At 36.7% G+C, this 27,258-nt stretch overlaps 1 protein-coding gene across 1 annotated transcript in view; it reads left to right on the top strand.

The window, feature by feature from the left end:
• Positions 1-27,258, top strand: part of LOC308413683 (NACHT, LRR and PYD domains-containing protein 4A-like) — a gene marked incomplete at both ends in the record, with an annotated part of 667,338 nt that overhangs the window by 134,403 nt on the left and 505,677 nt on the right. The gene's annotated exons all lie outside the window — the stretch shown is intronic.

A 27,258-nucleotide genomic window follows, 5' to 3' on the forward strand; every position in this document is an offset into this window, starting at 1 on the left:
CTAGCAGAGACTTTGAACCAACTAGAATTAATAGATATCTACAGAACGTTTCATTGTAAAGTAAAAGAATACAACTTCTTCTCATCACCCCATGGCACCTTGTCTAAAATTGACCACATAATTGGACACAGAGCAGGCCTCAATCGATATAAGAAGATTGAAATACTCCCATGCATCCTCTCAGATCAACATGAAAAAAGGCTGGAATTTAACAACAACAAAGACAACAAAAAGATCACATAAACATAAAAACTAAACAACACTCTGTTAAATGATAGCAGGGTCAAAGTTGAAATAAAGAAAAAAGTTTAGGATGTTCTAGAATTCAACGAAAATCAAAACACAACATACCCAAACCTATGGGATGCAATAAAAGCAGTACTGAGAAAAAAACTCATAGCCCTAAGTGCTTCCAAAAAAGAAACTGGAGAGAGCTTACATCAGCAACCTGACAGCACAGCTAAAAGCCCTAGAACAAAAGGAAGCAGATATACCCAAGAAGAGTAGATGGGAAGAAATAATCAAATTTAGGGCAGAAATAGACCAAATAGAAATAAAAGAACCATTGAAAAAAATCAACAAAACCAAGAGTTGGTTCTTTGAGAAAATCAACAAGGTTGATAAACCGATAGCCAGACTAACTAGAGGACAAAGAGAGAGTATACAAATTAACAAAATCAGAAAGTAAAGTGGAGACATAACAACTGAAACTGAGGAAATTCAAGAAATCATCAGATCCTACTACAAAAACTTATACTCCACAAAATTGGAAAATCTGGAGGAGATGGACAAATTCCTAGACAGATACAAGATCCTAAAGTTAAAGCAGGACCAAGTAAACCATCTAAACAAACCTATAACACCTAAATAAATAGAAGAAGTCATCAAAAGCCTCCCAACCAAAAAAAAAAAAAAAAAAAAAAAAAAGCCCAGGTCCAGACAGGTTCAATGCAGAATTTTTTCAGACATTTATTGCGGATATAACACCAATACTCTCCAAACTATTCCAAAAGATAGAATCAGATAGAATACTACCTAAATCATTTTTTTGAGGCTACAATAATTCTCATACCAAAACCATACAAAGATCCTACAAGGAAAGTGAACTTCAGACCAATCTCACTTATGAACATTGATGCAAAAATCCTCAACAAAATCCTTGCAAACCGAATCCAAGAGCACATCAAAACGATCATTCATCATGACCAAGTAGGCTTTATCCCTGTGATGCAGGGATGGTTTAACATAAGGAAATCCATCAACGTAATTCACCATATAAACAAACTCAAAGATCAAAATCACATAGTCATCTCACTAGACACTGAGAAAGCATTTGACAAAATCCAACACCCCTTCATGTTAAAAGTCCTGGAAAGAACAGGAATCCAAGGTCCAAACTTAAACATAATATAAGCAATATACGGCAAACCAACAGCCAACATCAAACTTAATGGTGGGAAACTTGAAGCAATCCCACTAAAATCAGGGACTCGACAAGACTGCCCACTCTCCCTCTACCTATTCAACATAGTACTGGAAGTCCTGTCTGGAGCAATTAGACAGCAAAAGGAGATCAAGGGGATACAAATCAGAAAAGAAGAGGTAAAAATATCACTCTTTGCCAATGACATGATAGTGTACTTGAGTGACCCCAAAAATTCCACCAGAGAACTCCTACAGCTGATAAACAAGTTCAGCAAAGTGGCTGGATACACAATTAACTCAAACAAATCAGTAGCCTTCCTATACTCAAAAGACAAACATGTGGAGAAAGAAATTAGGGAAAAGGTACCCTTCACAATCGTCACAAAAACTATGAAATACATTGGTGTGACTCTAACTAAGCAAGTGAAGGACCTGTAAGACAAGAACTTCAAACCTCTAAAGAAAGAAATTGAGGAGGATCTCAGAAAATGGAAAGATCTCCCATGCTCATGGATTGGAAAGATCAACATCTTAAAAATGGCCATCCTACCAAAAGCAATCTACAGATTAAATGCAATCCCCATCAAAATTCCAACCCAGTTCTTCATGGAATTGGAAAGATCAATGTGCAATTTCATATAGAATAACAAAAGATGTAGAATACCAAAATCCATCCTCAACAACAAAAAAACATCTGCGGGAATCACTATCCCTGACCTCAAGCTATATTACAAGGCAATTGTGTTGAAAACTGCATGGTACTGGTACAGAAATAGGCATGTGGATCAATGGAATAGAATAGACGACCCAGAAATGAGCCCTCATGTATATGGTCACTTGATTTTTGACAAAGGACCTGTAAACATTCAATGGAAAAAGGACAGCCTATTCAACAAATGGTGCTGGTCCAACTGGCATTCAGCATGCAAAAGAATGAAAATAGACCCTTTCTTATCCCCTTGTACAAAGCTCAAGTGCAAGTGGATCAAAGATCTCCACATTAAACCAGATACACTGGAACTATTAGATGAGAAAGTAGGGAAAACCTTAGAACACATAGGCACAGGAGAAAATTTACTGAACAAAACACCAATGGCTCAAGCTCTAAGGTCAAAGATTAACAAATGGGACTTAATGAGATTGCAAAGTTTCTGTAAGGCTAAGAACATAGTCAAGAAAACAAAACAGCTACCAAAAGAATGGAAAAAGATCTTTACCAACACAACATCAGATAGAGGCCTAATATCCAAGGTATACAAGGAACTCAAAAATCTAGACACCAGAGAATCAAATAACCCTATTAAAAAATGGGGTACAGAGCTAAACAAAACGTTTTCAGTTGAGGTACACCGAATGGCCGAGAAACATCTGAGGAAGTGCTTGCCATCCTTAGCCATCAGGGAAATGCAAATCAAAACAACCCTGAGATTCCACCTCACACCAGACAGATTGGCCAAGATCCAATACTCAGATGACAGCAGATGCTGGCGAGGCTGCGGAGAAAGAGGAACACTTCTCCACTGTTGGTGGGGTTGCAAGGTAATACAGCCACTCTGGAAATCAGTCTGGCGATACCTCAGAAAATCGGATATAGTACTACCTGAAGATCCAGCTATTCCACTTCTGGGCATATACCCCAGAGACACTTTAATACACAACAAACATATATGCACCACAATGTTCACAGCGGCTCTATTTATAATAGCCAGAAGCTGGAAAGAACCCAGATGCCCTTCAGAAGATGAATGGATACAAAAATTGTGGTACATTTACACAATGAAATACTACTCAGCCACCACAATGACTTGATCAAATTCTTAAGAAAATGTCTGCATCTAGAGAATATCATCCGGAGTGAGATAACCCAGTCAGAAAAGAACAGACATAATATGCAGTCACTGATACTGGGATGCTAACCCCAGAGGCTTGCGCTCCCCCAGAAACAACTCACAGACTGTATGAAGTCCAAGAAATAACGAAAACAAAACAAAACAAAAAAATATTTACAAAACAAGAAAACTTTAACTATTTCCATGGTACACTTTGTTTTACATATACTTCATTCTCATTGTAACCATTAAGTTTTCAAGGCATACTATCAAACCTTGAAAAAAATCAAGTACTGACTAATATATATATTCATATATTTTTATGTAAAAATTATTTTAAACTCTGAAAAAAGTACTGACAAAAATGTATAATTTTATTCAAAAATGTTTAAAATCTGTATATTTATCTTTGTTTTGTAAAATAAAGTTGTTAAAGAGAAAAAAAAGAAAGCGCATTTACTGGCTTCGCAGTCTTGCTGGCCTCATCATTTTAGCTTCTGTTTGTAGTTGATCAGTGTACTTATGACAGCTTGTTGGATTCATACAGCTGTATAAGCGCTCATAGCACTTAACAGAATCTGTTGTGGTCATCTGTGGTTTAGAATTTGTCAGCTTTCATTTTTGAGTGAAAATGTTACACCATTGTGTATGCAATTTTGTCTTCTTGCATGTTTTTGTTGATGAACATGTGGAATGATTGCATCTTTCAGCTGTTGGAATGATTCTGCTGTGGAAGTAACTATGCAGGTACCTCTTCCAGACCCTAATTTTATTTCTTTTTATTCATAATTTAATGATCCATTAACCTATCACATTCCACTTCAGTCCTCACTAGCTCCTTTAATCTTTACTTGTGATCCCTATTCTAATTTTGTAGACAATAACTACCTTCTCTTAAGACTTAACATATGGACATTGTGATCCATGTCCTGGTTTCAGAAAGAACACGTTTCCCTGTGTCTGTGTCACCTCTCTGGGTTCTTTGCAAGTTCGTGTAGTTCTTGTAAATTTCATGATTTTATTTTTGATTACAGATGAATGAAATTCTACTGTGTCTAGATAGATCCCTTCCATTATCTGCTGATGAACCTCTAGGATAACATTGCTTCTTTGCTATTGTTTATAAAACAGTAGTTTACATGGATGTACAGTATTTTTCTGGTATGACATAGAGAGACCTTTCTATATGGCCAAAATTATACATTGGTATTACATTGTAATTCTATCTACATTTTACTGAGAAGTCTTTGTAATTATTTCTCTAATGGGGATAGTATTTCACACTCATGCCAGTATAGAATGAGACTTTTTCATCCTATATCATAATCAGCATTTGGTATTGCATATTTTCTGATGATAATCATACTAAGGGATATAATGGACTCTCAGTATATCTATAATTTTCATTTTCCTTCTGGCTAAATATGTTGAATGCTTTAAAAAGGAATTTACTACTCATTTATGCCTCATCCATAAAGAAATATCTCCCATTTCATCTACACATATGTTGACTTGATAGTTGGTGAATAGATTAGTTAATATGAACTTTTCTTTACACATTCTAGGTTTTAAGCCCTTAGTTGAAATACAGAACTCAGTGATTTTTCTCCCATTCTGTAGGTTTATCTATGCTTTGCTGATAGTTTTCTTTAATGTATAGAAAGCTTTTTATTCAGGACTACTCATTAATTCTTGGTGCCTTTCCTATGCTTTGTTTTTTTTTTTTTTACAACATTATTAAAAAACAGAGATACATATTAAGATTATTAAAACCATTTTAGCATAAATATATATGAATATATTTTTCATAGTACTTGATTTTTTTAAAGGTTTGATAATATGCATTGAAATCTTACTATATGCAAAGATCGTAAAGTCTATGTAAAACAAAAGATAACATGGAAATAGTAAAAGTTTTTGGTATATAAAGATTAAACATAATGATTATTAACTACCAAAAATGGCCACAATGCTATCATCTTAGCTCTTGAGTTATTAATGGTTTAAGGTCGAGGTGTACCATACTCCATACTCTGAGTTGGTGCTATACACTTATGATTATTATTATTTTCTAAGAAGGACTGAGACTTCCACTTTTTGCTCTTTTTTTTTTTTTTTTTTTTTTTTTGAGCTTCATATGATCTGTGAGTTGTTTTCTTGAGTATTAAGAGCTTTCTGGGGCTAGTATCCAATTATCAGTGACTGCATATTATGTCTGTTCTTTTGTGACTGGGTTACCTCACTCAGGATGATATTCTCTAAATATATCCATTTTTCTAGGAAATTAATAAAGTCATTGTTTATAATAGCAGAGTAGTTCACCATGGTATAAATATACCACAATTTTGTATCCATTCATCTACTGAAGGACATCTAGGTTCTTTCCATCTTCTGGCTATTATAAATAAGGCTGCTATGAACATGGTAGAGCATGTGTCCTTATTGAATGTTGGAACATCTTTGGAGTATGTGCCCAGAAGTAGAATAACTTGATCTTCAGGTAGTACTATATATCCAATTTTTTGAGGAACAGCCAGACTGATTTCTCGAGTGGTTGTACCAGCTTACAACCCCACCAGCAGTGGAGGACAATTTCTCTTTCTCCACATCCTAGACAGCATCTGCTTTCATCTGAGTTTTTGATCTTAACCATTCTGACTGGTGTGAGGTGGAATCTCTGAGTTGTGTTGATTTGCATTTGCCTGATGACTAGGAATATAGAGCATTTCTTTAGGTGCTTTTCAGCCATTGGATATTCTTCAATTGAGAATTCTTTGTTTAGCTTTATACCCCATTTTTTAATGGGATTGTTTGATTGTCTGGAGCCTAACTTTTTGAGTTCTTTGTATATATTGGATATTAGACCTTTATCAGATGTGGGATTGTTAATGATCTTTTCCCAGTCTGTTGGTTGTCATTTTATTTTCTTAACAGTGTTCTTAGCCTTACAGAAGCTTTGCTATCTCATTAAGTCCCATTTATCAATTCTTGATCTTAGAGCACAAACCATTGGTGCTCTTTTCAGGAAAATTTTTGCTGTGCCTATGTGTTCTAAGGTTTTCCCTACTTTCTGTTCTATTAGTTTCGGTGTACCTGGTTTAATGTGGAGATCTCTGATTCACTTGTACTTAGGTACAAGGAGATAAAAAAGGACCTATTTTCATTTTTTTGCACACTGATTACCAGTTGAGCCAACACCATTTATTGAAGAGGCTGTCTTTTTCCATTGAATGTTTTCACCTCCTTTGTCAAAAATCAAGTGACCATAAATTTGAGAGTGTATTTCTCGATCTTCTATTCTGTTTCCTTGATCTACCAGCCTATCTCTGTACCAGTACCATGCGATTTTTAACACAATTTCTTTGTAATATAACTTGAGGTCAGGGATGGTGAGTCCCCCAGAAGATTTCTTGTTGTTGAAAATAGATTTTGCTATTTTACGTTTTTTGTTATTCCAGATGAATCTGCAAATTGCTCTTTCCAACTCTGAGGAATTGAGTTGGAATTTTGATGGGGATTGCATTGAATTTGTAGATTGCTTTTGGGAAGATGGCCCTTTTTACAATGTTGATCTTTTAAATCCATGAGCATGGGAGATCTTTCCATCTTCTGAGTTCTTCAATTTCCTTTTTCAGAGATTTGAAGTTTTTGTCATACAGGTCCTTCACTTGCTTAGTTAGAGTCACACCAAGGTATTTTATGTTGTTTTTGGCTATTGTGATGGGTATCTTTTTTTTAATTTCTCTTTCAATTTGTTTGTTCTTTGAGTATAGGAAGGCTACTGATTTGTTTGAGTTAATATTATATCCAGCCACTTTGTTGAAGTTGTTTATAAGCTGTAAAAGTTCTATGTTGGAATTTTTTGGGGTGATTTATTATACTGTCATGGCATCTGCAAATAGTGATATTCTTACTTCTTCTTTTCTGACTTGTATACTTTTCATTTCCTTTTTCTGTCCAATTGCTCAGGCCAGGACTTCCAGTACTTTGTTGAATAGGTAAGCTGAGAGTGGGCAGCCTTGTCTAGTCCCGATTTTAGTGAGATTGTTTTAAGTTTCTCACCATTTAGTTTGACTTTGGCTATTGGTTTGCTTTATATTGCTTTTATTATGTTTATGTATGGCCCTTGGATTCCTGCTCTTTTAAGAGTTTTAACATGAAGGGGTGTTGAATTTTTTCAAATGATTTCTTAGCATCTAGTGAGATGATCATGTGGTTCTTTTTCATTGAGTTTGTTTATATGGTGGATTACATTGATGGATTTCCATATATTAAAACATCCCTGCATCCCAGGTATGAAGCCTACTTAATCAAGGTGAATTGTTGTTTTGATATGTTCTTGGATTTGGTTTGCAAGAATTTTCTTGAGTATTTTTGCATCAATGTTCATAAGTGAGATTGATCTGAAGTTCTGTTTCCTTTTAGGGTTTCTGTGTGTGGTATGGCTTAGGAATGAGAGTTATTGTAGCTTTGAAGAATTAGTTGGGTGGTGTTCCATCATTCTTTATTTTGTGAAGTAGTTTGGAGAGTATTGGTATTAGGTTGGCAATAACTGTATGATAGAATTCTGCACTGAATCCATCTGGACCTGGGCGTTTTGTTTCGGAGGCTTTTATTTCTTCTATTTATTTAGGTGTTATGGGAATGTTTAGATGGCTTATCTGGTCCTGATTTAACTTTGGTATCTAGTATCTGTCTAGAAATTTATCCATTTTCTCCATAATTTCCAGTTTTGTTGAGTATAGGATTTTGTAGTTGGATCTGATGATTTCTTTAATTTCCTCAGTTTCAGTTGTTATGTCTCCCATTTCGTTTCTGATTTTGTTATTTTGGATACTCTCTCTGTGCCCTCTAGTTAGTCAGCCTAAGTGTTTATTGATCTTGTTAATTTTCTCAAAAATTAGCTTCTGGTTTTGTTGATTCTTTGTATGGTTCTTTTTGTTTCTTCTTGGTTGATTTCTGCTCTGAGTTTGAATATTTCTTGCCATCGACTCCTATTGGGTGTATCTGCTTCCTTTTGTTCGAGAGATTTCAGCCATGCTGTCAAGTTGCTAATGGATGCTCTCTCCAGTTTCTTTTTGGAATCACTCAGCACTATGAGTTTTCCTCTCAGTACTGCTTTCATTGCATCTCATAGGTTTTGGTATGTTGTGCTTTCATTTTTTAAATTCTGGAAAATTCTTAATTTTTTTCTTTATTTTTTCTAAACTTGTCTTGGGGCAGTTTCACATTACTGGGCTTTAAGCAGTAATTTACTGATGATTGTCTGCTCTGTTCCCAGATAGTTGACACAAAGACATATTACGTTTATTAACAAACTTTAAGCACTATGGTTGGAGAGATATATATCATTTTCTCCCCTCTAAGATATTTTCCAGCCACAGACCCCCAAGTTAATTGCTGTATGAGCCTTGCTTTGATTTGGTTTGCTACATGTGTGTCCTGACAAATCTCATTATGGATCTTTAGCCAACTGTCATGACTTCTCTTTGATATTCATAGCCACCTCTTGTTGCCTCTCTCATGCTGTGACATGCTCCCTGGGATTGGATGGCTTGCCTTCACTACCCAGCCTTAGGCTGACTGGCATTTTATTTATCAATCAGAGATAATTGGAGAGCATTCTTTGCATAACATCTGTGAGATGGCTCAGTCAGATATATCTTCACATTGTAATCAGGAAGACTGAGATGAAATCTCAGCACATACTTATAGATATGACTCAAAATATTACCATGAGATCCCAGTAGAGGGGAGGCAGAATTTGTGGTTGGTAGTATCTACATAGATTGCCAAACTGTCTATGACATGTCACTAAGATATTCTGTCTAGAAAACTGAGGTGGCCGAATGGTAGAGTAAGGACTTGAATGTAAGGGAGGGAAGAGGTGTCCATGTAGAAAGGCTTAAATAATGACAGGGAATATTCTCATATCTGTGTGAAGACACTTCTTAAACCCACCGTGTATATACCTTCCTAATGTGTATTTCTGGTGCCCACAGAAGCCTGTCTATTATAGACTACCATCATATATTTTGCTGTCTTGCACATTGTCCAAAAAGTTTCTTGGCAAGCATAAGGCACTTTAGCATTTTGTTGCTGTTGGTTTTGTTGCTGTTGATTTTGGAAATAGTTTGCTGTGCTTGTTATTTCTTTGTGTGCTATGAGTGGTTTGCCTGCATATATGTTGCTGATGTTGATGGTATCACTGTTTAAATTTACTCTCCAAATCACAACTGGTAACAAAAAAGTGAATGTCTCTGTCATTCCAAATACTAAATAGAGCATGGCTTAATATTGAACCTTTGTGTCATCTTTGCTTCTTCAAGGAACACAATGAGCACTCTAAGGACCCACGGGAAAGGTTCATTTTTACTTGTCATCATTACTTTCTTGAATTTATTTCTGTAATTTGTTTTTATTTTACTCCAAGGTAATATTAAAGCAAAGTGATTTGAAACTAATTTTCAGTCCTTCAGTCAGATGGTGATGTGCACATATAGTTGCTATTAAAATGACATTGTGTGTATGGCAAAAAGCTAAAGAATAATGAATGCATACACTGTATACTCAGAAACTGTTTGCAATCATAGGAAAGACTGATCCATTCACAGTGGGACATAATTGTGTTTCTAAGGTGTACACCGGTAGAGTATTTTTTCTTTCACATCAAGATGTTTGAAACAGCAAACTGAAGAACTAGATGGAGTAGGGCACATTGGTTATATTTCTAGTTTTTAAAATAAGACTCTAAAACATGGTCATGTATAATAGGACCACCTCCGGCAATGTGGAAGCCACTTTCTCCTAGGTTAGACTTCTTTCCTGATAGGTGCAAATATGATTTTTTTATTTACCTACAGCCTCCACATGATAGTTCAAATTTTGAGACAGTAATAACTTTTTATGTTGCTTTTTATTTAACCACTTATTTTCATTAAAAGACCATAGTATTCTAATCCTAATTACAAAACTAGATATTTCCATAGGTCATAGGATAACTTATCTAATTAAATCATCACAAATCTATGTAAAAGAAATTTTATAACATATAAAATACTTTTCATGTCAAGAATATACATATATATAGGCTTTTTTTCTCAATTCTTTAGAAGTATCAACCTGAAGTGTTCTGAAAGGAGTATTTCTTCAGGGATGAGCAAAATAAAGGTTTAAGTCCACTCATCTTTTATTTTCATGAATTGATAGCACAGGAAGTATAAATTTCTGTGATTTGAGCACCTCAAGCTAGTCAGGTTCCTGAATGAGCTTACAGATGGAACACATAAAAAGGAAGCTCTCCGGTGACTAGTTAGGTGTTCTTTTAGCCATATGTACATATGTGTGCCATCTGTATGTCTATTATTCATGAGGCTCAGAAGGGGTTTAGGAAAGCCTGGGATAGCTGCTAACTAACAAGTGGTTTCCGTGATCTCAACTGCATTCTCTGCAATGGCAGCAATCATTCTTGTTTCCGAATTCAGTTCTTCAACTACAGATGAGACAGTTGTAGGAAAGTATATTTTATTCATGGTCAGAAATCATCAATGGGAGCAGGCACTAACAGCATCTAGTCAATGACTGTCAATATAAATTCTTTAATGCAATAAATGGATTTCTCTACTGCATGAAGCCAACAAAGAGTGACAAACACAACATGGCTTAATTATTTCAAAACCTTGACCTGGAGAATGCAATGCACCTTCTCCTATATCAATTAGTACCTGACATTTTGTAAATCAAATGTGGACATGGCATACCGAGGTATGCTTGAAGAGGAGAGATTTATTGTAGTTACAAAAGGAAGAACAGCCATAGGCACCTAGAAGAGTCCAGAGCACCGACAGAACGCTGTGCAATAGAAATGGTCAGTACACTTAACTTAGTCAGGAGAGGAAAATAAAGAAGAGCAACAGAAGAGCTGAACACAGGGGAAAGACAATCAAGGGAATCAAGGGGAAAACACTCCTCAAGAAGAACCAAGAGAAGCCAGACAGAGAAGAAACAAAAATCTAATGTCTCGTGGACAAAATGTTCGGGATTCTAGGAAAAAGAAGCTGGTAGAAGGAAACTAAAGGTAATGTCTAGAAAGATTTAACCCAGATGTCAAGGGTATTACTTAGGGGAACAGTAAGCAGAATTGCAGTGTTGTGGGAGTCTTGCAGCCAGGATCTGGTTTGGCACACTAATAGGCATCTCGGTTATTTACCTGTTTTTTCTGCTTGTCTTTGAAAGCAAACAATTTTGAGATGCTGAAACTACCTAGGATGTTGGATGATAGGGGAAGACTATTGAGAGGCAATGCCATTCAATTTGCTTATAATTTAATAACAATGAATTCCTGTTCCTTCTGAATGCCTCCGCTATACCCTTTGTACTTCAAAGACTGACAGAAATGTTCCATCTTGATTGCTAACTGATTCCTTGGTTTTCTTCATGTAATCTGTTTTATCTGTTCTGATATACTTTCTTTTCTGACATTAACTCAAGACCAATGTGTTTGGCAGTTACTTCAAATTCTTGTGGAGATGATGTCATTATGTTTCTAGGACTGAGAGTAAAGTGACCCATCTTGTGGGAAAGGGTTCCATGAGATCATGAACCTTATGTGTAGGAGAGTGTCTTACCACAGTTTCAGCAGAAACTCACTTCTAATGGTCACAGCCACCATAATGGTGTCCTTCAGCACTGAGGTGAGTGACCATAGCATAGGACTAACAGGACTAAGACAGGAGAAAGCAGGTTTTGGAGAAATCACACTTGTGACATGGAAGCATCTTACTTTATTTCCACTTACCTCTGTTATTTGTGATTGTACTTAAATTTTATAATAAGAATTTTTTCCAGAGATCTATTGGAAGGAAGTACAGAGGAGATGAAGGTAGGAAACATTAGGAAAGGAAGGAAGGGACAGAGGGAAGAAAGAGGGGAGAAGGGAAGGAGAGAGAGAGAGAGAGACAGAGAGAGAGGGGGGGAGGGAGGGAGGGAGGGAGGGAGAGGGAAAGAGGGAGGGAGGGAGGGAGAGTGAAAGAGGGAGGGAGGGAGGGAGGGAGGGAGGGAGGGAGGGAGGGAGTGGGAGGGAGAGAGGGAGAGGGAGGGAGGGAGAGGGAGGGAGGGAGGGAGGGAGAGTGAGAGAGGGAGAGAGAGAGAGAGAGAGAGGGAGGGAGGGAGGGAGGGAGAAAGGGAGGGAGGGAGAGAGAGAGAGAGAGAGAGAGAGAGAGAGAGAGAGAGAGAGAGAGAGAGAGAGAGAGAATTCAGATCACAGGGACTCTGGTATGTTTCATGAAGTAGGAATATGAAGGGGCTTTCTTATGAAATTGGGGTATTTCCAATGCAGGGCAAAGTCGACTGTTTTCCCTTACATGTGTGAGTCCTGTTCTTTCCATTGGCTGCTGCTGAGGCTCTTTTATCATTGATAACACCTCATTTTCTCCTTTCGGTTTTGCTTAGCCTCTGACATTCATCTCTGTGTCTCCATCTTTCTCACCCTGTCTCTATCTCATTTTGGACGTCTTTCACTAGTATTTAGATTTTCAAGGTAAGATTTACTTAGATTCTTCATTTTTGTTTATTTATGCCATTTGGGCTCACACTCCGGGCCTTGCAATAGCTGGACATGCCATGGTTTACATCTCTATCCCACCATAAATGGCTTGAATAATTTGATTCTCTCTGTTTTTCTACTTACCAATTTGTAAAGTTCTGAAATTTTTTTCTTTTTAAGTATAGATGTTATTACATTGTTTGCACCATATCTCCGTGTGGATTTTTAAATTTTTGTTTTTGATGAATCTATGAATTGATTGTATTTTTCAGTTGCTTTGAAAGAATTTGTCTTGTAACCAACTAAGGAGGTGCCTCTGATTTCTGTACCTTTTTACTCATACCAAGAGCAGGAATTAGTAGATAAAGTAGCAATTCTTCACTCATATGGAAAAGTATTCTATATGCAATGAATTCTTTCAGAAATATATTTTAATAATAAAATTAATAAGATATAAGAAATAACATAACAAATGCACTGCTTTTAGGAAGCAAATCACTACGATTTAAAATATACTCAATAAAGCACAGAGGAATATACATTCATGCCATGATCTGCAAGTAAAATAAAACTCTACTTCATGCAAAAATCTACTGTATCATGAGGAAATAAGGATTAAACATCATTCTTCTACAATCTCTCAGATATAAAATTTGTATAGAATGAGGAAGAATGTAGCTCAGTGGCAGAGTGCTTCTCTTTCATGCCTGAGACGCCGGTTCAATCCTGTCCTTCCAGTATACAAAAGTTCTTATAGAAGACAAATAAGACAACAAGAAACATGTCAATTTTAAAAATTGAGTGTAAATTGTTAACATTGCATTGTCTATAAGAACTTTTCTTATTAAATAGCAAAATTTGATATGAAATGATATATCATTTTTACTTTGGCATAATTTTTCTTACAATTTTAATTAGTAAACATATTAGATATTATTATGACGTTTCAAAAATAACCCTTATTAGTTCTTCTTTTAAACTTTTCAATCTCTCTGACATCATCTCTCCTTCATCTTAATTCTTCATAATTTTTACTTTAATGAAACACATGGCCTATTGCATTCCCCTTGATTCTTCAACAGATCTTTTTTCAGCATCATTTGATCTTATTAACAGTTTCACATCCTATAACTACTTTGTCTTAATACAAACGTATGGATATTGTGGTCTATCTCCCAGTTTGGGAAAAAATGTAATCCCCCCCCTAAATTTATACTATCTTGTTAAAATTTTTGTAACTCCATATAGTTTCTGAAGATTTTATGATGTCATTTTTTTCTACAGATTAACAAAATTCTGTTTTGTTTACATACCACATTTTCATCTGCTGATGAACATTTTTTTTGCTATTGTAAATTATGCAGCAGTTAATATAGATGTTCAGTATCTCTGAGGCAGGGCTTATAGTCCATTGGGTATATACCAAGTAATAATATAGCTGCATTACATTGTTATCTTTTTAGATAACTTTATAGATATTTCTTTAATGAACAAAGTCCTTTATGTCATTCCATTATCAAATGAGAATACTTTTATTCACCACATCATTGTCAGCATTTGCTGTGGCCCATTTTCTTGAAGTTGATAATTTTTAGATGTGCAATAGACTCTGAAAGTATTTGTAACTTACACTGCCTTGATAGGAAAACATGCTGCATACTTTTGAAAAGTACTTTCTGCCCGTTTGTATTGTATCCTAGGAAAAGATCCTTCTACAGTGCATCAACCTCACTTTTGACTAGAAAGTAGAAGAGATATTCTGAGGTAATATAGGCTGTGTGCTTGATAAAATAACATCTTTTGTTGTACACAGGGCTTTAACTTTGCTTCAAGGAGGCAGACATTGCTTCTGATGATATGGTCAAGATGTCCTTTTGTTGTTTAGTTGGATGTTTGTTATTTCTCTGGCAATGCTTTGACTATGCTTCCGCAGTGAGTGCCTTTAAATATAAGTATTGATCCTCGGCTTTTTTTATTTTTTTATTTTATCGAAAACATTTTTTAAGTTTGTAATTAAGTATTTGTGGGTATATACATACACATATGTGTATATGTAACAATAATATAGGAAAACAGGCTATTAATTTGAGAGGATAGGAGAAAACTAGGAGGGGCTTTAGGGAAGAAAGGGGGAGGTCATAGAGTTCTATTTTAGTTAAAATATATTCTTTTACTTTGTTGAACTTTACACAGTCTGTGAGTAGTTTCTAGGGTGTTCAGAGCTTTCTGGGTTAAGTATCCCATTACCAGTCACTGCATATTATATCTGTTCTTTTGTGACTGACTGCGTTACCTCACTCAGGATGATATTCTCTAGATGCAACCATTTTCTTAAGAATTTGGTTAAGTCATTGTTTCTGATAGCTGAGTAGTACTCCATTGTGTAAATGTACCACAATTTTTGTATCCATTCATCTACTGAAGGACATCTGGGTTATTTCCAGCTTCTGGCTATTATAAATAGAGCTACTATGAACATTTTGGTGCATGTATCTTTGTTGTATATTGGAGTGTCTCTGGAGTATATGCACAGAAGTGGAATAGCTGGATCTTCAGGTAGTACTATGTCCAATTTTCGGAGGAATCGCCAGACTGATTTCCAGAGTGGTTGTATCAGTTTACAACCTCACCAACAGTGGAGAAGTGTTCCTCTTTCTCCACAACCTCATCAGCATCTGTTGTCATATGAGTTTTGGATCTTCACCAATCTGACTTTTGTGAGGTGGAATCTCATGGTTGTTTTCATTTGCATTTCCCTGATGGCTAAGGATGCTGAGCACTTCCTTAGATGTTTCTCAGCCATTCCATATTCCTCAACTGAGAACGTTTTGTTTAGCTCTGTACCCCAATTTTTATAGGGTTGTTTGATTCTCTGGTGTCTAGCTTTTTGAATTCTTTGTATACCTTGGAAATTATGCCTCTATCTGATATGGAGTTGGTAAAGATCTTTCCCCATTCTGTTGGCTGCCGTTCTGTTTTCTTGACAATGTCCTTAGCCTTACAGAAATTTGCAATCTCATTAAGTCCCTTTGTTAATCTTTGACATTAGAGCTTGAGCCATTGGTGTTTGTTTCTTAAAATTTTCTCCTGTGCCTATGTGTTCTAAGGTTTTCCCTACATTCTCATCTAATTATTTCAGTGTACCAGGTTTAATGTGGAGATCTTTGATCCACTTACACTTGAGCTTTGTACAAGGAGATAAAAAAGGGTCTATTTTCATTCTTCTGCATGCTGGGTGTCAGTTGGATCAACACCGTTTGGTGAATAGGCTGTCCTTTTTCCATTGAATGTTTGCAGATCCTTTGTCAAAAATCAGGTGACCATATACATGAGGGCTCATTTCTGGATTTTCTATTCTATTTCCTTGATCCACTTGCCTACCTCTGTACCAGTACCATGCAGTTTTCAGCACAATTGCCTTGTAATATAGCTTGAGGTTAGGGATAGTGATTTCCTCAGATGTTTTCTTGCTGTTGAGGATGGATTTCGCTATTCTAGGTCGTTTGTTATTCCAGATGAAATTGCACATTGCTCTTTCCAACTCAAAGAAGAACTGTGTTGGAATTTTGAAGGGGATTGCAATGCATGTGTAGATTGCTTTTGGTAGGATGGCCATTTTAAAATGTTGATCCTTTCAATCCATGAGCATGGGAGATCTTTCTATTTTCTGAGAACTTCCTCGATTTCCTTCTTTAGAGGTTTGAATTTCTTGTCATACAGGTCCTTCACTTGCTTAGTTAGAGTCACACCAAAATATTTCATAGCTTTTGTGACTATTGTGAAGGGTATCTTTTCCCTAATTTTTTTCTCCACATGTTTGTCCTTTGAATATGGGAAGGCTACTGATTTGTTTGAGTTAATTTTATATCCATTTACTTTGCTGAACTTCTTTATAAGATGTAGGCGTTCTCTGGTGGAATTTGTGGGGTCACTTAAGTACACTATTATGACATCTGCAAAGAGTAATATTTTTACTTCTTCCTTTCTGATTTGTATCCCTTTGATTTCCTTTTGCTGTCGAATTGCTCCAGCCAGGACTATGTTGAATAGGTAGGGTGAGAGTGGGCAGCCTTATCCAGTCCCTGATTTTAGTGGGACTGCTTCAAGTTTCCCACCATTAAGTTTGCTGTTGGCTGTTGGTTTGCTGTATATTGCTTTTATTATGTTTAGGTATGGATTTTGGATTCCTGTTCTTTTCAGGACTTTTAACATGAAGGAGTGTACAATTTTGTCAAATGCTTTCTCAGCATTTAGTGAGATGACTATGTGATTTTGTTCTTTGAGTTTGTTTATATGGTGGATTACATTGATGGATTTCCTTATGTTAAACCATCCCTGCATCCGAGTGATGAAGCCTACTTGGTCATGGTGAATGATCGTTTTGATGAGTTCTTGGATTCGGTTCGCAAGGATTTTGTTGAGTATTTTTGAATCAATGTTCATAAGTGAGATTGATCTAAAGTTCTCTCTCCTTATAAGGTCTTTGTGTGGTTTAGGAATGAGGGTTATTGTAGCCTCAAAAAATAAATTGGGTAATAGTCCTTCTGATTATACCTTATGGAATAGTTTGGAGAGTATTGGTGTTATGTCCACAGTAAATGTCTGATAAAATTCTGCACAGAACCCGTCTGAACCTGGTTTTTTTTTTTTTTTTTTTTTTTTTTTTTTTGGTTGATAGGCTTTTGATGATTGGCTCTATTTCTTTAGGTGTTATGGGATTATTTAGATGGTTTACCTGATCCTGGTTTAACTTTAGGATCTTGTATCTGTCTAGGAATTCATACATTTCCTCCAGATTTTCCAACTTTGTGGAGTATATGTTTTTGTCGTAGGATCTGATGATTTTTTAAATTTCCTCAGTTTCAGTTGTTATGTCTCCACTTTCATTTCTGATTTTGTTAATTTGGATACTCTCTCTTTGCGCTCTAGTTAGTCTGGCTAGGGGTTTATCAATCTTGTTGATTTTCTCAAAGAACCAGCTCTTGGTTTTGTTGATTTTTTCAATGGTTCTTTTTGTTTCTATTTGGTCTATTTCTGCCCTACTTTTGATTATTTCTTGCCATCTACTCTTTTTGTGTATATTTGCTTTATTTTGTTCTAGGGCTTTTAGCTGTGCTGTCAGGTTGCTGTTGTAGGCTCTCTCCAGTTTCTTTTTGGAAGCACTTAGGGCTATGAGTTTTCCTCTAAATACTGCTTTCATTGCATCCATAGGTTTGGGTATGTTGTGTTTTCTTTTTCGTTGAATACTAGAAAATCCTTAATTTCTTTCTTTATTTCTTCTTTGACCCTGCTATCGTTTAACAGATCGTTGTTTTGTTTCCATGTGTATGTGGGTTTTTTGTTGTCATTGTTGTTGTTAAAGACCAGTCGTAGACTATGGTGATCTGAGAGGATGCATGGGAGTGTTTCAATCTTCTTATATCGATGGAGGCTCATTCTGTGTCCAAATATGTGGTCAATTTTCGAGAAGGTGCCATGGGTTGGTGAGAAAAAGGGGTATTCTTTTACTTTAGGATAATATGTTCTGTATATATCTATTAATTCTAGTTGTTTCAAAGTCTCTACTAGTTTTGCAGTGTCCTTGTTCAGGTTCTGTTTCCATGATCTGTCCATTGGTGAGATTGGGGTATTAAAGTCTCCCACTATTATTGTTTGGGGTGAGATGTATTTTTTGAGCTTTAGTAGGGTTTCTTTTATGTGGGTGCTTTTTTATTTGGAGCATATATGTTAAGGATTGAAAGTTCCTCCTGACAGATTTCTCTGGTAATGAGTAAAAAGTGTCCTTCCTTATCTTTTTTGATAACTTTTGGTTGGAAATTTACTTTATTTGATATTAGAATAGCCACTCCAGCTTGCTTCTTGAAGCTGTTTGCTTGGAAGTTTTTTTTTCACCCTTTTACTCTGAGATAGTGTCTGTCTCTGTCACTGAGATGAGTTTCCTGCATGCAGCAAAAGGCTGGATTTTGTTTATGTATCCAGTCTGATAGTCTATGTCTCTTTATTGGGGAGTTGAGACCATTTATGTTAATAGATATCAAGGAATAGTTGTTTCTGTTTCCTGCCATTATTGCTTTTTTGGGTTGAGTTGTGTCTTTGTCTTTTACTTCTTTTGGTTTTTTGCTTAGGAGTTTTCTTGTTTTTACTAGGCTGTATTTTTCCTCATTGTATTGGGGTTTCCACCTATAATTTGTTGTAGTGCTGGGTTTGTGGTCAGATAGTGTGTGAATTTTGATTTGTCTTGAAATATCTTTGTCTCTCCATTGGTGGTGATTGATAGTTTTGCTGGGTATAGCAGCTTGGGCTGGCACTTGTGCTCTCTTAAGGAGTGCATGATGTCTGTCCAGGCTCTTCTACCTTTCATAGTCTCTGTTGAGAAATCGGGTGTGAGTCTGATTGGTCTGCCTTTATATGTTACCTGACTTTTTTCCCTTACTGCTTTTAGTATTCTTACTTTGCTTTGGACACTTGGTGTTTTGACTATTATGTGTCTGGAAGTATTTCTTTTCTGGTCCAACCTATTTGGAGTTCTGCAGGCTTCTTTTATGCTCATGGTCATCTCATTCTTGAGGGTAGGGAAGTTTTCTTCTACGATTTTGTTGAAGATATTTACTGTGCCTCTTAGTTGATACTCTTCTCCCTCTTCTACTCCTATTATCCTTAGGTTCGGTCTTCTCATTGTGTCTTAGATTTCCTGGACATTTTGGGTTAGGAGCTTTTTGTTTTTTGCATCTTCTCTGGCTGTTTTGTCTATGTTTGCAATGTTGTCTTCTGCCCCCGAGATTCTCTCTTCAATCTCTTGTAATCTATTGGAAATGCTTGCTTCTGTGACTCCTGATTTCTTTTTTTGGTGTTCTGACTCTAGGGTTATGTCTTTTAGCGTTTTCTTTATTGTGTCAATTTCTGTTTTAATTTCCCTCTTCCACTCCTTTATTTTTGGTTCTGTTTTCCTCTAGTTCTTTGAGTTCTTTGAGTGTTTTTCTTGTTTCTTCTTTAAAAGCTTCTGAATCTTTTTGCTTTTCCTCCCTTTCTTGTTTAAGTATCTCTATCAGCATCATGAGGTATGATTTCAAGTCTGTGTCTTCTTTTTCTGGAGTGTTTGGAATTCCGATGTTTTCTGTTATGGGAAAGCTGGGTTCTGGTGTTGCTAGATTGTCTTGGGATATACTCTTTTGCTTTTCTCTTGCCATTTTGTTGTCAGTGATATGTTCTTGCCTTTCCTTTGTATCTGGTCTGTGTCCCTGGATCTCCCCTGGAACAGGTGTCAGATGGGCCGAGCCCTGGTCTATGCCTCAGAGTCGTTGGGTGGTAACAGAAGTTCCAACTTTCTGTTTCTGGTCGCTGGATCAGGCTCGGGAGGGCAGGGCAATGCAGGGGGTGCACTTTCTGTGTGCACTCTGCAGAGATCTCTCTGCTCCCTGGCAGCCCAGGTCTCCCACCCACCAGTTTCTCAGCCTCTACAACGACCTCTTCCACTATTATTGTGTGGCTTGCAATGTAGTTTTTGAGCTTTTAGGGTTTCTCTTATGAATCTAGGTGCTCTTGTACTTGGATGATATATGTTAAAGATTGAGAATTACTCCTGACAAATTTTCTCTTCAATGAGTTAAAAGTGTCCTTACTTATCTTTTTTGATAACTTTTTTTGCTCTAAATCTACTTTATTCGATATTAGAATGGCCACTCTATCTTGCTTCTTGGGGCTGTTTGCTTGGATGTTTTTTTCCCAACCTTTTACTTTGAGATAGTGTCTGTCTTTATCTCTGAGTTGAGTTTTCTGTATGCAACAAAATGCTGGATTCTGTTTATGTATCCAGTTTAATAGCCTATATCTGTTTTATTGAGGGAATTGAGTCTATTTATGTTAACAGATATTAAGAAATATTGGTTGCTCTTTCCTGCTATTTTTGGTTTTAGAAGTAGAATTGTGCCTGTATGTCTTTTTTCTTTTGGTTTTCTTGCTTACATATTTTCTTGTTTTTACTAGGATATAGTTTCCCTCCTTGTATAGGGTTTTCCACCTATAATTCGTTGTAGTGCTGGGTTTCTGGTCAGATATTGTGTAAATTTAGTTTTGTCTTGGAATATCTTGATCTCTTCATTTATGGTGATTGAGAGTTTTGCTGGGTATAGCTGCTTGGGCTGGCACTTGTGCTCTCTTAGGTTCTGCATGATGTCTGTCCAGGCTCTTCTAGCTTTCATAGTCTCTGTTGAGAAATCGGGTGTGATTCTGATTGGTCTGCATTTTATGTTACCTGACCTTTTTCCCTTACTGCTTTTAGTATTCTTTCTTTGCTTTGAGCACTTGGCTTCTTGTCTATTATGTGTCAGAGGGAGTTTCTCTTCCGGTCCAATTTATTTGGACTTCTGTAGGCTTTCTGTAAGTTCATGGTCATCTCGTTCTTAAGGATAGGAAAGGTTTTTTTCTATGATTTTGTTGAAGATATTTGCTGTGCCTGTGAGTCTATATTCCTCACCCTCTTCTATTACTATTATCCTTAGGTTTGGTCTTCTCAGTGTGTTGTGGGGCGCTGCCTGCACATTCTCCATTACAAGATGGCGCTGACATCCGGCTGGAGTTAGCAGTAAACAAGTCATGTGCGCACGCGCTGGGTAACTTTCCCCTCCTTGAGCTCTGCCTCTCCCCTGGTGTCATAGGGCCTGATGAGTTTCAACCAATCAGGGGGCTCCACGTCCAAGGCTAGGACTGATTCCTATATAAGGGGATGGACTAGATAGTTCAGGGTCTTCGTCTTCACTTGTTTCAAGCTTATGCTTCCCTCTCGAGATGCATTAAAGTTTTACCGCAGTAGAATCCTATTCGTGTGCCGTGTCATTTTTGCTGGCGAGAGGGTTGCGCAGGACAGTATGTTCTAGATCTCCTGAATGTTTTGGGTTAGGAGCTTTTTGGTTTTTGCATCTTCTCTGACTGTTTTGTGTATGTTTTCTAGGTTGTCTTTCACCCCTGAGATCCTCTCTTTCATTTCCTGTGGTCTGTTGGAAATGCTTGCATCTGTGACTTCTGATTTTTTTTTTTTTTTTATGTTTTCTACCTCTAGGGTTGTTTCTTTTATTGTTTTCTTTATTGTGTCCATTTCCGTTTTAAATTTCTTCTTCCATTCCTTCATCTCTTTGCTTCTGTTTTCCTCTAGTTCTTTTAGTTCTTTGAATATTTTTCTTGTTTCTTCTTTCAAAGATTCTCATTCTTTATGCTTTTCCTCCCGTGTAGAGAGCCATTTGTGCCACACCCAAACATGGCGCCTGCTACCCGCCAAGGACTCAGTAAACAGAGCTATTGCCCAGCCAAGAGACTTAGTGTGCATGTGCCACATATATCACAGCCCACTCTAGGGGCATGCTAATGAGCTACTGGAGGACGCACCAATCAGTTATCAACACAAGTCTCTTAGGCATACATAAGCAATGCATTTTTCTTCCATGTGGGAATTCCCTGATCAGAGTGTTGTACAATAAAGGTTGTTTACAGAAGAATCCTGTTGTTGCACGCTTATTCCTGCCGGCGAGAAGTAGGGCGTGCTACACTCCCGTTCTTGGTTAAGGATCTCTATCAGAATCTTGAGGGAAGATTTCGGGTCTGAGTCTTCTCTTTCTGAAGTGTTTAGCATTCTTCTGTTTGCTGTGATGGGGGATCTGGCTTCTGGTATTGCCAGGTTGTATTGGTTTCCCTGGGGTATATTCTTTCGCTTTCCTCTTTTGTCATTGTTTGTGGTCTTGTTGTCAGTGATTGGTTCTCACTTCTCCCTTTACTTGACCTGTGTCCCTGGATCTCTGCTGCTCCTGGTGGCAGGTGGTCTGGGCTCCTCTTTTGGACCCAAAGGCCGCTGGTGGGAAACAGACAGCCCATTTCCGGGTTTCTGGTTCCCTGAATTAAGAGGGGATGCACTTTTGTGCCCCTGGGAGAGATCTCTCTGTCCCCTGACTACTCAGGAATGCCTTCTCACCAGGCCTGTGTCCCTGGATCTCCTTTAAAATCCTTTTACTTTAAGGACATATCTGTCCTGTTACTCTCATTTGAATAAACAATTTTTTTTTGTCTACTTTTTGATTTTATAGCATATAACCCTTTCTCCCACCACATTGCCTTTCAGCTTTAGAGTAATTTAACATCAATGTTTATACAAGGTAACAGATTGGATATAGACATATCCACTCTTCAGGTCAATATCTATCGATCACAAAGTCATCCAGGATCAAAATTTTTGGCCATATTAATCCTGCCAATCCATGAGCATGGAAGATCTTTCCACCTTGAGATCTTCTTTGATCATTTTTTTCTTCAAAGACTTGATGTTCTTGCCATGGAGATCTTTTACTTACTTGGTCAGAATCACACCAAGGTATTTTATATTATGTGTGATTATTTTAAAAGATGTAATTTTTATAATTTCTTATTCAGCTGGAGAATTCTTTCAGTAGAGGAGGGCTACTGGTTTGACTGAATTAATTTTATATTCAGCCTTTTTGCTGAAGTTGTTTAGGAGTTCTCTTGTTGAACTTTTGGGCTTACATAAGTATACTATCACATCATCTGCAAATAGTGAAAATTTGACTTCATTCTTTTTAATTAGTATCTCTTTGGCATCCATTTGTTGTGTAATTGCTCTGGCTAGGAATTCTAGTACTATATTGAATAGGTATAGAGAGAGTGGGCAGACTTATTTAGCCCCTAATTTTAGTGAAGTGGCATCAAGTTTCTTTCCATATTGTTTGATGCTGGCTACATGTTTTCTGCATATATATATATATATATTTTTTTTTACTATATTTAGGTATGGTCCATGAATTCCTGATATTTCAAAGTCTTTTATCATGAATGGTGTGTTGAATTTTGTCAAATATTTTTACAGCATCTAATAAGATGTTCATGTTTTTTTTTTGTTGTTGTTGAATATGTTTAAATAATAGATTACATTAGTGGATTTCCATATATTTAACCATCCATGTATCACTGGGATGAAGCCTACTTATCATGATGGATGAGATTTTTGATGTGTTCTTGAATTCAGTTTGATATAATTATATTGAGCATTTGTCACCAATGTTCAAAACTCATAGCACTCTACAAATTCAATACATTTCCCATCAAAATTCAAACTCAATTCTCCATAGAGTTTGAAAAAGTAATTTGCAAATACATTTAGAATAACAATAAACAAATAATATTGAAAAAATATCCTTAGCTATAAAAGAACTTCTGAAGGACTCACAATCTCTAAGCTCAATCTGTATTCCAGAGGAATTGTGATAAAATCCATATAGTACAGGCACAGAAACAGTCAGATACATCAGTGAAAAAGAAGTAAAGACCATTAAATGAACCTACATACCTATGGTCACTTGGTCTTTGTGAAAGGTGCTAAAACATTCAATGGAAAAAAGGTAGCATTTTCAACAAATGGTGGTGGTTCAACTGGCAGTCAGCATGTAGAATGCAAATTGATTCATTCTTGTTACCATGTACGAATCTCAGGTCCAAATGGATCAAGGACCTCCACATACAACTAGGTACACTAAAACTAATAGAAGAGAAAGTGGGAAAGAAACTTAAAGATATGGACACACGGGAAATTTTCCTAAACAGAACACCAATGGCTTATGCTCTAAGATCAAGAATAGACAAATGGGACCTCATAAATTGCCAAGCTTCTGAAAGACAAAGGACATTCCCAATAGGACAGAACAGCAACCATCAGATTATAAAAACAATCTTTACCAATCCTACATCTGGTAGAAGGCTAATATCTAATATATATAAGAACTCAAGATTTCAGACAATCAAATAACCCCACTAAAAATCAGGTACATAGAAAAAGAAAGAATTCTTAACTGAAGAATATTGATTGTTTGAGAAGCAACTAAGGAAATTTTCAACATTCTTAGTTATCAGGGAAATGCAAATCAGAACGACACTGTGATTATACATCACACTAGTCATAAAGGCGGGCAAGGATGGAGAGAAAGAAGAACATTACCTTTGTTGGTGGGAGTGCTAACTGATACAGCCACTCTCAAGATCAGTGTGATGGTTCCTCAGAAAATTGGACATAGTGCTACCTGAGATTCCAGCTATACAATTCATAGGCCTATACCCAAAAGATGCTCTAACACAGAACAAGGACACATGCTCCACTATGTTCATAGCAGCCTTAATTATAACAGCCAGAAACTGAAAAGAACAGCAGAGGAATGTATACAGAAAATATGGTACATTTACACAATGAAGTACTACTCAATTGTTGAAAAAAGTGACTTCGTCAATATCTTAGGCAAAAGGATAGAACTATAAAATATTATCCTGAATGAAATAACCCAGTCACAAAAGAAAACCAATGGCATGTACTCACTGATAATTGAATATTAGCTCAAAAGCTCTGAAATACCCAAAATACAATCCACTGACCACATCAGCTCAAGAAGGAGGAAGACACAAGTGTGAATTCTTCAGTCATTCTTAGAAGGGGGACCCAAATACAGGAGTAAATATGGAGACAAAATGTGGAGCAGAGACTAAAGTAAAGGCCATACAGAGACTTGCCCACCTGGTGATTTATCCAAAGTACAGTCACCAAACCCACATAAAACTGTGGATGCCAAGAAGATCATTCTGACAGGAGCCTAATCTAGATGTATTCTAAGAGACTCTGCTAGAGCCTGATAAATGCAGATACACATGCCTGTAGCCAGCTATTGTACTGAGAACGGGGTCTCCAATGAAGTATTCAGAGAAAGGACTAAACGAGCTAATGGGGGTTGCAACCCTATAGGAAGAACAATATAAACCAACATTACCCCCCAGAGTTTCCAGGGAGTAAACCAGCAACCACAGAGGAGACATGGACTGACCCATGGCTCCAGATGCATATGAAACAGAGGATGGCATTGTCTGGCATCAATAGGAAGAGAAGCCATTGGTCCTGTAAAGATTCATTTCCCTAGTGGTGGAAAAATGCAAGGTGTTGAGTTGGTACTGGGTGGGTAGGAGTGGAAGCATCCTCATAGAGGAGGGGCAAGGGAGGATGGGAGGAGGGAACCTGGAAAGGAGATAACATTTAAAATGTAAATACATAAAATAGCCAACTAAAGCTTTTAAAAAATAGGTGTTTTTGAAAATATTTTTTGGTATATTTATTTTTAGGTATTCTTTTGGTGGGACCTATTAAAATGTCATATATATATATTAATATTTTACTCTGGTAATACATATTGGTATATATTGAGGTTGTTGTCATTTGTATTGATTTGTAACCAGAAATTTTAAGTAGGTCTGAATATTTTCCAGTATATTATATGGTTTCTTTTAAATAGGATCATGTATCTACTAGTATGGATTGTTGACTTTTTTCCATTTTTTCTTCTCTTTTATGTCATATTTTTGTCAAATTTCAATAGCTTAGCTTGCTATTTGAAATGCATTAAACACCAGAATTAAATACCTTACTTCTGGAGGTCTCTGGGAGGTCAAAATAGCTGCAGAAGCTCTTTCTATCCTAAGTGAAAGTGTGAGTCAACTGTTTCTGTCCTCGTTCTACCCCAGGAGAGGCTACCTAGAACTCTGAATGTAAAAACAGCAGTACTGCCCAGGAGTGCACACTTCTGGCCCATGGCCAGACCTGGCCCAGGTACATCAGGACTTAGCTCTGTCATTAGAATTCACAACCTAACTTGAGAGAGGAACACCCAGAAACAGTCTCCCCTGGAGACCACAGGCCCACAAACCCACAACAAAGACTAGCTCCAGTAAGAAACAACAAAATCACCTAGCATCACCCATAACAAGATGGCAAGAGGCAAGCATAAGACTATGAGAAACAAAAACCAAGACAACCTGGCAACATCAGAACCCAGTTCTACCACCACCGCAAATACTGGATATCCCAACTCTTCAGAAAAACAAGATTTAGACTTAAAAATCATACTTCACAATGATAGAGATCTTTGAGATGTGCATAAATAATACACTTAAAGAAGTACAAGAAAACCAGGAGTATGCATGGAAACACATTGAAGCCCTTAAAGAGGAAACAGAAATTACTTAAAAAGCTAAAGAAAAAAACAAACAACCAGGTGAAGAACCTGAAAACAGAAATAGAAACAATGAAGAAAAAGCAAAAGGAGACAGCTGTGAAATTGGAAAACCCAGGAAAGACATCGGGAATCTTAGATGCTAGCATCAACAACAGAATATAAGAAATGAAGGAAAGAATTTCAGGAGCAGAAGGTAACATAGAAATCATTGAAATAACAGCCAGAAAAAAAATACAAAAATTAAAAAGACTCTAAGCCAAAACATGCAGGAAATCCAGGACATAATGAGAAGACCAAACCTAAAGATAACAGGTATAGAAGAGGGCAAAGAATAGCAATTGAAAGGCACAGTAAATATCTTTATAGAAGAAAACTTCCCTAACCTAAAAAAAAAAAATGATCACAAACATATAAGATG

This window comes from Micromys minutus (assembly GCF_963924665.1).
Source record: "Micromys minutus genome assembly, chromosome: 32".
In the NCBI taxonomy this organism is placed as follows: domain Eukaryota; kingdom Metazoa; phylum Chordata; class Mammalia; order Rodentia; family Muridae; genus Micromys; species Micromys minutus.